This window comes from Chiloscyllium plagiosum, chromosome 42 (genome assembly GCF_004010195.1).
Source record: "Chiloscyllium plagiosum isolate BGI_BamShark_2017 chromosome 42, ASM401019v2, whole genome shotgun sequence".
NCBI classification, from domain to species: Eukaryota; Metazoa; Chordata; class Chondrichthyes; order Orectolobiformes; family Hemiscylliidae; genus Chiloscyllium; species Chiloscyllium plagiosum.
The window spans coordinates 7900447-7911752 of NC_057751.1; the positions used below are offsets into that span (position 1 = coordinate 7900447).

Sequence of the window (11306 nt, forward strand, 5' to 3'; positions counted from 1 at the left end):
TGTTCGTTTGTTAAGTTTTGATAAAGTTGAAGTCACGCCAATTCTTTTTATCAGTTTGTGTTTCAACTGTAGTGTGAGAATAAAGTCCGTTCTCATTAAAGGTCAGTAGTTTGGTCAACTGAAATGCATCTGGAACGCAGCGCCTTACTCTTGCCTTTCGAAAACATAAAAGTCAGGGTCGAGGTTATCTCCTTGATACATTTTGATGGGGTTTGGTTTGGTCTCTAACACCAATAAGACACCACTATGGAAAGTGAGGATTGCAGATGCTGGAGAGTCTGAGTTGAAAAGGGTGGTGCTGGAAAAGCACAGTAGGTCAGGTAGCATCCGAGGAGCAGGAGAGTCAATGTTTCAGGCAGAAGGCCTACATCAGGAATGTGATGATAAAGGGCTTATGCCTGAATCGTCGACTCTCCTTCTCCTCAGATGCTGGCTGACCTGCTGTGCTTTTCCAGCGCCACCCTTTTCAACACCACCACAATGGATGTAGGTTTGCTCAATCTGAACCTCAACCTGAGCTACACATCTTCTCAAAACTCACTACCACCACTATCCAATGAACTCAACCCACAGTCACAACTCACAAACGTTACCTTATGCCATGTTTCACGGTTGCTGACATCCCACCATGAGCAAGCAGCTTCTGCACTCAGGACAAAACAGTTGCAAAGGACAAAGACAATGGAAATGGAAAAATTGATTTAATTCAACCAACCAGAGAGACCGCCCTCTGTCAAACCAATCACTCTGGTTTCAAAATCATTCTGCCAAACATCCCTCCAAAAACACCTGGAGCCATGCCAGATCTAGCCCACATGGGAAACCAGATCCACTGTCATGTGGTTGTTTCTTCAACTGCTGTTGACCCTTGAACTAACTCCATCAAATGACTTGATGGGCAAAATGAACAGGCGGGAGGCTGGAAGAATACAGCAAGCCAGGCAGCATCAGAAAGTAGAGATATCGATGTTTCAGATGTCACCCTTTTTCAGGGCTAGGGGTGGGTGTGGGGGGGAACTGCAGATAAAGGGGGTGGCGGGGGCAGGGTGGTGAAGTGGGGATAGGTGAAGACAGGTACAACCTGGTTGGTCAATGGGAGGAATGAATCTGGTTGGTAGCGGGGAGCAGTGGAAGGGATGGGGAGAGGCTGGGAAGTTATTTGAAATTGGAGAACTCAGTGTTGAGTGCTCCGGGCAAAAGGACATTCAAAGCTGGAGTCCAGTATAAGCTATTATTTTTGAGTAATTAAATCACATACATTTAACTAATTCTTAACTACATTGTATTTAACTCACTACTTTGAGTTGTTACTCTCTACACTGTGAGCATCATGACTTGAACATTAATACTACCCAACACATAATGAACTGTCCACGTTTGTTGTGATGAATTTTCATCTCCTCTCAGTTCCAAACTCAGGGTCTTCTCTTCACCACGCTGGGCCTTGAGTTGTCATCCTGATGTCTTCAATGTCCTTTTATTTTATATGTATCATTTCTTCCAACCTTCCAGAATGTTCCACAATGGATCTCCACCTCGGAGCCTCCCAGCTCTGACACTCCAAGAGTTGTGAAAACAGGAGGCAACTGCCTTCCATGGATCATCTTTGATGTTTTATTTCGGTTCACCACAGTGAACCCGAAGCAATGGGTATCTGCCCAGTTCAGCCAGTTCTGCATTGTCCTTTCACACAGCAAGCTGGACTAGTCTTTATGGAAAACTCTCAATTTCCTGTCCTGCAAATTAGGCTTCAGCTCTGTTCGCCATGCAGTCACACTGTCCTCCGAAATAATCATGCAAGTGTCTCAACAAATTGGCCGGGAAATGTGCTAACAGTGATGACTTTGCCAGCAAAGAGAGGCAGCCCATGAAGGAACAAAGAATATATACAACCTGCTATGATTCCTAAAACCCTTGATAGTCAAGATGCACGAGAGGACATGGGAATAACAAGGTCTATGGAGGCAACCAGAGAAAGGTGACGATATCCCCTCTGAGACACAGGGCTGGAGATAGGTCGGAGGGGGAGTGATGGTGCCACACATCAGTAACATCTCAGTGCCAAATAACACACAATCACTCTAAAGACCAGCTCTTGCCCTGGGAAAAGGGGATTTAAAATGCACCAAGGCAGTTACCCTACCTACATGTGACTCCAGGCCCACACGCACGTGCTCACCCTTGCAATTCGTTCAATCCGAGAGAAATTGGAGAAATGAAGCAACAGCCAGTCACACCCAGACCCCACAAAATAATTTGTAGCCAGACAGTCGACATGTCACATCATACCATAACCTGAGGAATCACACTGTGCTTGACACATTGGCTCTGTTTCTCTCTCCACAGGTGTTGCCAGACCTACAGAGTTTCTCTGACATGGTCTGTGTATTGGTTTCAGGTTTCCAGCATTCGCAGTGCTTTTTTTTGCTGACACTGTGTCGTGAAGTAATGGGGGGTGGGGCATGTCTTGTTGAATGACAGAGCAGACTTGAGGGATTGAGTGTCCTTTTCCTGATCCCATAACTTCAATCCTGTGGTATATTCCAATATGGCCCACACCCAATCATGGTGCAGGGGAACAGCCTACGTTCGTCATAGTCTTGCTGGTGCACTGTTGTTTAAACTATGTGCGTGGAGGAGCATTCACCCAACCTCAGGAAGGTTCATGGTATTCGGATATCTCTCACACACGCGATCAGTTCTGAAGGTCTGGCTGGGTCCGATTCACCGAACCCTCTTGCACTTGCTGTTTCCTGTCCCGAGTCCAGGAGTTCAGGTCTTAGTCAGGTTAATTTCCACCCACCATTCACTGGAAGCTTCTGTCGATCAACTCAGCTTTGCTTCACCTGCCAAGTTACTCACCAAGCCTCTTCGCCCAAAATGTCTTTGAATAAATTCACACTCGACCATCTTCGCCATGTACAAATCAGAGCACAACAGTCGGAAATTTATGCCATGTTTCTTTGAAATCATTTCATACTTAATATGAATCGCTTTCCTCTCCCTGACATCTACTTGTCAATTGTTGAAGGGCCAGAGATGAATTTCAAATGCATTCAAATGCTAAAATGTATTTAAACTGCAGAGAAGTAATTAGTTGGGATAAACAGCAAGATGTCTTGATTAATCGCATTGTCCTATCAAAGTAAAAATGGCATTAAAAACTCCCCTCTGTGCTGGGAATCCATTTTCACGCAAATCATTCAAACTCTTGTGAAATAAGGCAAACATTTCTCCCAACCAGTTGGGCATCTGTAAACACACCGTCAACCCATCGAAAAGTACAGATAGATTTCACATGCTGTGCTTTCTTAAACAAATCATCTCCTTCCTCGTTCTGACCAGTGAAAATCATGCGATTCTGAACTGTTGACATTTCTGCTCAGCGATCTCACTGTGAAGTTCACTCTGGTCTTATTGACAAAACTCACACTCGTCATAAACATTGGAATAGCATCATACAGCATAGAAAATGACTCTTCGGTCCAACTTGCCCGAGGTTTCCCAGGTTCCCCAAACTAAACTCGTCTCATTTGCCTGCATCTGGCCCATATCCGTCTCAACCTTTTGAATTCATATACCTATACAAATAACTTTAAATGCTGTAACTGTAGCTGCATCTGTCAGTTCCTCCGGCAGTTCATTCCACATACAATCCACCGTCTGTGTGAAAATGTTGCCCCTCAGGTCCTGTATAAATCTTTCTCCTCTCACCTTATAAAAATGCCATCTAGTTTTGAACTCCCCTATCCTGGGGAAAAGACCTTTGTTACTCACCTCATGTATTCCTCTCATGATTTTGTGCACCTCTATGAGGTCACACCTCAACCTATCCCAGCCTACCCAGCCTCTTGTTATAACTCAAACCCTCCAGTCCCAGTAACATACTTTCTGCACCCTTTCCAATCTAATAATATCTTCCCAATAGCAGAGCTATCAGAACTGCAGAGAATATTCTAAAAATGGCCTCATCAATGTCCTGTGCAGCTGCAACATGACATCCCAACTCCCTGCTGTGACCAATGAAGGCAAGCATGCTAAGTGCCTTCTTCGTCCCCTGTCAACTGTGATACAACTTTCAAGGAACTATGGACCTTAATCCCTAGGTCTGTGCAAGACAACACTCATCAGGGCCTTAACATTCAGTGTTTAAGTCCTGCCCATGTTCATTCTTCCAAACAGCACAACCTTGCATTTATCTAAATTAAACTCCATCTGCCACAAGGTGATTACTGTACTTGAATATGGCTTTCACAAGTGCTTTGGTTTCACCCAATCACCATTCCACCACTTGTGATCTATTCCCATGCATGGCATCATTTCCAAACATCCTTTCATTTGCTACATGACAACTTGGCAATGTTTGGCGAAAGCTTTGACAGGGACAGTGTAGACAGTCTGTCCAGTTTAGAATGTGTGTCTCGGAAGCGTTTGCTGGGGATACAAAGAGGGTCTTTTCCGCGACATCTCATCATTGGTCTTGGAGTGGGGACAGGTTTGAGGAAGCCCCACTCTGTATTTCACCCCAGCTCAGCCAGTCCCCGGGAGTGTTTGATGGAGCAGCTGGGGACAGGGCTTTGTTACACATCATCCCTGAAGTTCACCTGATGGTTCTGAACACTGGATGAAATTATGAGCAAAGTACTGCATTCCTCAATATTAATATCCACAACTTTCCCCCTCAAAATTTTTAAAAATTGAAACTTTAAAGTAAACAGTCGAGTCAGTGAGAGGATACTACAACAAATATATTGAACCTGAATATAGAATTCTAAAAGAAATGATCATTTATTTGCTAACAAATGCGATAAGAAACAGGTTGTGAAAACAGAACAGTCACAGTGTCGCTTCATTATTACCTGCCATGACTTAACTTCCTTTTTCTTTCCTATTCCATCAGTCTCATCCGTTTGTTATTATTTCCACACTTCACGTGTCCTTGTCTAGTCTCAGAGCAAGACTGATGAACTGATGCCAATTACTGTCAACTCCATTGACGTCTTTGACTTGTGATCGTTGTCCACCGGGACCTTGCTTGAAACGGGCCACCTCGTTAAACTTCAAGTACAGGAGCTGTCAGGAGAGAGAGACAGCATTCACTTTCATTGAGCCTCGGGCCAGAGCCCAGGAGCGCAAGAAAAGGAACCACCCTACCACGTGGGTAACCTTGAGCAACATTCATTCAAATGAGACTGTTCCTTCCAGGTTCAGCCCAGAAGCGTTACAATCACCAAACTCAGGCTAAATTACCTTAACCAAGTTATTTGAATGGGGGGTGGGGGGAAATGTTTGAAAGCACCAAGCATAGTCTTGCGGAAAATATTTCCTCGGTCATACTTTTTTTTTTGTCACACCACCTGCTTCAACAATGGGGGAGTTAGAGTCATAGAGCTGCACAGCACAGAGACAGAGCCTTGGGTTCCACTCATCCACGCCGACCAGATATCCTAAATTAATCTCGTCCCATTTGCCAGCCCTTGGCCCACATCCCTCTAATCCCTTCCTATTCATAAACCCATTTGGATGCCTTTTAAATATTGTAATTGTACCAGCCTCCACCACTTCCTCTAGCGGCTCATTCCATGCACGCACCACCCACTGCATGAAAACGTTGCCCCTCAGGTCCCTATTAAATCGTTCCCCTCTCATCTTAAACCCATGCCCTCTAGTTCTGGACTTCCCCAACCTGGGGAAAAGACATTAGCTGTATTCTCAGTTCCTGTTGCTCTGTTATGAACAATTTGTCACTCTCTCAGTACATTTTCATTGGATTGGGACTCAGACTCTGTCACCCTTTCCTTATCCAGCTCAAAACGTTGGCTGCTTACCCCCTTTCCTGTCAATCTTAATTCTCTGAGAATTCAGCCTGGATCTGCTCCATGACCACCTCCTCGTGCCTCATCTCAAGCCCTAGCCTATCTTGCACAACCTCAGTGGTGTCACAGGCTCGGAGCTCCTGTCCTTCAAAAGAAAAGTGCAAAACAACTCTTCTGAAAAGCTGCAGGTCTCTTCTCGCAAGCAGCGAAATTTAGCAGAAATATTAAAAAATAAATAAAACATCAGGCGACCTGGTTAAATAATTCACAAAATCTATTTTATTTTGACGTGGATTCCTTGCAGCGCTGTCACTTTGTAAATAAAAGATGCAGCTTCTGACAACATCGCACTGCAAATGTACTTCTGGTCTTCATTCTCATGTCCTGTGGGATGCATTGCCATGATCCTGGCTTCTGTACACATCTGACATTTGCTCAGAGACAGTAGCCTGCAAGGGTTGGTGAAATCTGAAGAAGATCCGCAACTTTGATTCACCGTTTCCCCTTGGCCAAAGGTTGCCTGCTTAATTACTGTGGCATAGCTGCAGGGCTTAGCGCTCACTGACAGGGCAAGAAATCTGATTCCAGCAGCTCAAAGCCATGGCAACGGAGTCCCCACGTACCATCAGTGATGGTGCCGTTGTGGCCACTGATGAACCAGCTCCTCACGAGAGCTGCCAGCGTCCCAGTGGCTCTCCTCGATCCTTCTGATATCTGAGAGGGTTGAGGAGGCTGGAGTTGATGCCGAGGAGCTGCACATCAGTGAGTATAAACAGCACAGCGTGGGCGGAGTTAATTCAATCCAAATGACACCAGACTCCGCAACACTCAATGAGAACTCTCTGGGGGCTCTCACATGTGCACATGGGCATGAACACATGAACAAAAGAGATACATCATGACCTAATCTAACTATAAATCAGACCCTGAGGGATCTATAATTCATACTCAGTATTGCTTCTCCTGGTCATGCATAATAAATGGCATTACTCTGGATTCTAAACCCAAAGACAGCTCTTGACTTTGCCTTCTTTTCAACCAGACTCTAAAAACCCCAAAATTCATGGTGTGGCTTTGAACTACACGGTAAGAGATGAGCATTTTGGAGGGAGGGATGTCCTCATTGTGCTTCCCAAGTTTCTTTGCTTTATTCTCAAATCTGTGCAGTTGCATTGAGCAGTTCATCGGGCAGGATGTTTGTGGGCCAGAGGCAAGTGGCTATGGGGGAAGTTAGCCTGGAAATAAAACAGTCTTTCCGAATGTCATTAAAAGGTAGGACCTTGAACAATATTGCACTCCTGCGTCTTTCAGTTCACTGCAAACCTTCAGTCACCCATCTCCAACTCAGGTAAAGATGCTACGCAAGTTGAAAATGGTGAGCGAGCAATCATTTATCCTGATACTCTGGATGAACAATACTGAATCTATTCTCGCAGTGAAACAGTTTCCACTTAAACTTTGCTTATGTTTTGTGGATTAGGTCTGATTAAGTCTAAATTCATGAGTTGAGCTCTATTCCTTTGCTGAAATTCAGGACCAACACTGTTTATGTGCATCTATGGACATCTTGGTGTCTCTGGGTTACATGTCAGGTTGTCCTGGTTAATCTAGGTCTGATGCTGAAGTAGCAACCACTGGTGGCTTCTGTTTGGGGCAGACTGGTGCCATGAAATGCCTTCTTCCTGCTGGTCTCTAGCCTCCCTAGAATCTCTGTGAAGAATGAACTGAAAATCTGTCTCAGCAAAACAGGCACGTCTGAGGTACCAAGCTAAGGTTCACGGTAGCCAGGTAAATATATACTGGGTTGCACGAACCCTGAAGCACATTAACTATAACAAACTCGAGGTAGAGAAGACATGTCTGTCTCTCCAAAGAGAGTGCCAACAGCCACTCCCTCCAAATGTAACTCTCTGAATGCAAGTGGCAAAACAGCCATGTACCATCCAGTGACTGTGTGACATCGCAGAATGGCTAGAGGTTCTACTCAGGGATTGGGTTAACACTTTCACAGCCATTTTCTACTGGGACTTTTAGTTCATCTGGGTGTCATTGGCTGGATCAGCATCTATTGGCCATCCCTAATTGCCCAGAGGGTTGGTAAGAGGCAAATCCATTGTTGGGGGTTGGAGTCACATGAGGTCCAGACCAGGTAAAGACAGTACTTTCCTCCCACAAGGAACATGAGTGAACAAGATGGATTTTTCTGACATCAGACAATGGTTTCACGGTCATCACGAGATTCTGAACTCCATATTGTTGTTTAATTCATGGGGAGATTCATGTCGGAGCTCCTCATTACCTGGGAGCCTGGACAAACAATCCAGTGACAATACCTCTGTGCCGTTGCCTCCTCCCTTAGACAATAGTCTTTGTCGCCTGGCTGGAGGTTTCCATGCAAGGATGTCACAGTCAAGATTGGTGGTTTGTTAGTACCTCACTTGGTTAGTGCAAGGTCTACCTTGGTTCAATCAAGACAGTGGTTCGATCCTGAGACTGATCTGAGTGACTCCACCTCAGGAGGTTGTGCAGCATGAAGCCAGGGCAGCAAAAGACCACATTTTGAATGGGGTCATGCAAGAGCCAAGAAGCTGTTGCTTCCTCCTGTCAACGTTTACAGAATCTCAGCAAGGAAGTCAGAGCCTGTAGAAGAGGTGCTCAAATAGTGTGGGAGCGGGTCGGGGTGGGGGACACCTTGCGATCAGGATCTTGACATGCAATTTCCGCCTTCATTTAACAATCATGAAGCTAATTTCATGCTGTTATAACCTAAACCAGGGTTGTTGCTTCCACAATACTGCCAAGCCCCAAGTGACTATCATTAACCTTCATAAATTCAACTCTCATAAGAAACGTTTAATGCTGTTGTAACCAAGAGCAGTTCATTATAGCTGCTGCTCCTCTAAATTGCTTTCCTTGTTAAAAAAAAAAATCAGGGATCATGAATAATTCAAAGTCAGAGGCCGCAGCGAAAGCTTCTGACATGAAATATTTGTGGCCCAGTAACATTTAATAAGGGGGAAGAAAAATCAAACTGGTTGAGCAGAACAACCTGCAAATTCAAGGCTTAAGCTTTCAGAATTTCAGACTCGAGTCCATTCACCATCCTCCTTGCTGAAGGACATGCACCCATTGTCTCTATTCCTGCCCCAAACACCGACGTGTTGTTGTGTAACAGGAAGCCCCCATTCAAGTTACATCACTGCTTCCCTCAAGTATTGGAGCTGATTCCACCTTGGTACACACTTTCACATGTACCTGGAGATCGTCACTGTTGCTCAACCAGAGACCGCTCATAGAGTCTGAAACAGACCCTTCGGTCCAACGGTCCATGCTGAACACAATCCCAAACTAAACTAGACCAATCTGCCTGCTCCTGGCCCACATCCCTCCAAACCTTTCCTATTATGTAGTTATCTAAGTGACTTTTCAACATTGTAATTGTGCCCACATCCACCACTTCCGCAGCAATTTCAGACCACACGCAAACCACCTTCTATGTAAAAATTTGCCTCTCATGTCTTTTTTAAATCTTTTACCTCACCTTAACAATATGACCCCTCATCTTAAAATCCCCCCTCATCCTGGGCAAAGGACATCTGCCATTAATGCTATCTGTAACCCCTCATTACTTTGTAAACTTCTATATGATCGCCTCTCAACCTACCATGCCCAACTGAAAATAGTCCCAGCTTATCCAGACTTTCTTTACAGCTCAAACCTTCTATACCCGGCAACATCCTGGTAAATCTCTTCTGAACCCTCTCCACCTTTAAAATATTCTTCCAGTAACTGAGTGACCAGAACTGGACACAATATTTCACAAGAGGCGTCGTAGATGTCCTGAACAACTTCAATATGACAGCCCAAGTCCTGTACTCCAAGATCTGAGCGATGAAGGCAAATGTGCTAAACCCTTTCTTAACCACTCTGTCATAAAAAAAACAGGAGAACTCCCAGCTTCCATATTTTTTGGAATCGAGAGAAGAGAGAGAGAGGGAGAGGGAGAGAGAAAGACATGGTGGTCCAGTGGTTAGCACTGTTGCCTCACAGCACCGGGGACCCGGGTTCATTTCCAGCCTCAAACGACTGTCTGCGTGGAGTTTGCACATTCTCCCCGTGTCTGCGTGGGTTTCCTCCTACAGTCTAAAGATGTGCAGGTTAGATGAATTGGCCATGCTAAATTTGCCCATAGTGTTCAGGGATGTGTACGTTAGGTGGATTAGATAGGGGTAAATATAGAGTCATTGGGTAGTGGAATGGGTCCAGGTGGGATACGTTTCAGAGGGTTGGTGTGGACTTGCTGGGCTGACGGGCCTGTCCCCACACAGTAGGGATTCCATGATTCTATTCTATGACAGTGAAAGAGGGAACGCTAGCTCACTTTCATTGCAATGTCCCCAAACTCTTTGAACTACTTCAAAAGGGGACGGCACGGTGGCTCAGTGGTTAGCACTGCTACCTCACAGCACCAAGGTCCCAGGTTCGATTCCAGACTCAGGCAACTGTCTGTGTGGAGTTTGCACATTCTCCCCGTGTCTGCGTGGGTTTCCTCTGGCTGGTCCGGTTTCCTCCCACAGTCCAAAGATGTGCAGGTCAGGTGAATTGGCCATACTAAATTGCCCATAGTGCGAGGTGCATTAGTCAGAGGGAAATGGGTCTGGGTGGGTTACTCTTCAGAGGGTCGGTGTGGACTGTTTGGGCCGAAGAGCCTGTTTCCACACTGTAGGAAATCTAATCTAATAAAAAGGAAGTGAGCAGAGTAAGCCAGCAAGTGGCAGGAGCAAAGCTGGGGGCTGATACCAGCCCATCTCCTTGTAGCCACCATTCTCCCAAATCGTGCTCAAAGGAACTCAAAGTCTGCTGGTGAGCTGGTGCAATGGAACACACCCAAAGGCCCACATTGTGAATTATTAAACCCCTTCTGAAATGGGATGGTGAAGAAAAAAGACACAGTTAGGGAGAAGCTGGGGAATTCTCGAGGATGTGAAAGACATGATACAAATGCACAGAGAGTCATAGAGATGAACAGCATGGAAACAGACCCTTCGGTCCAACCCGTCCACGCCTACCAGACATCCCAACCTAATCTAGTCCCAGCTGCCAGCACCCGGCCCATATCCCTCCAAACCCTTCCTATTCATATACCCATCCAAATGCCTCTTAAATGCTGCAACTGCACCAGCCTCCACCACATCCTCTGGCAGCTCATTCCATACACGTACCACCCTCTGCGTGAAAAAGTTGTCCCTTAAGTCTCTTTTATATCTTTCCCCTCTCACCTTAAATCTATGCCCTCTACCTCTGGACTCCCCGACCCCAGGGAAAAGACGTTGTCTATTTATCCTATCCATGCCCCTCATAATTTTGTAAACCTCTATAAGGTCACCCCTCAGCCTCCGACGCTCCAGGGAAAACAGTCTCAGCCTGTTCAGCCTCTCCCTGTAGATCCCCCAACCCTGGCAACATCCTTGTAAATCTTTTCTGAACCCT

The 11306-nt window shown here is 45.6% G+C and overlaps 1 long non-coding RNA gene across 1 annotated transcript in view; it reads right to left on the minus strand.

The window, feature by feature from the left end:
- Positions 1-4848: 4848 nt before the first annotated feature.
- Positions 4849-11306, minus strand: part of LOC122543232 — a 184500-nt gene continuing 178042 nt past the window's right edge. The window contains exon 4 of the long non-coding RNA XR_006309966.1: positions 4849-5073. This is a non-coding gene — a long non-coding RNA (uncharacterized LOC122543232). The remainder of the gene's footprint in view (positions 5074-11306) is intronic.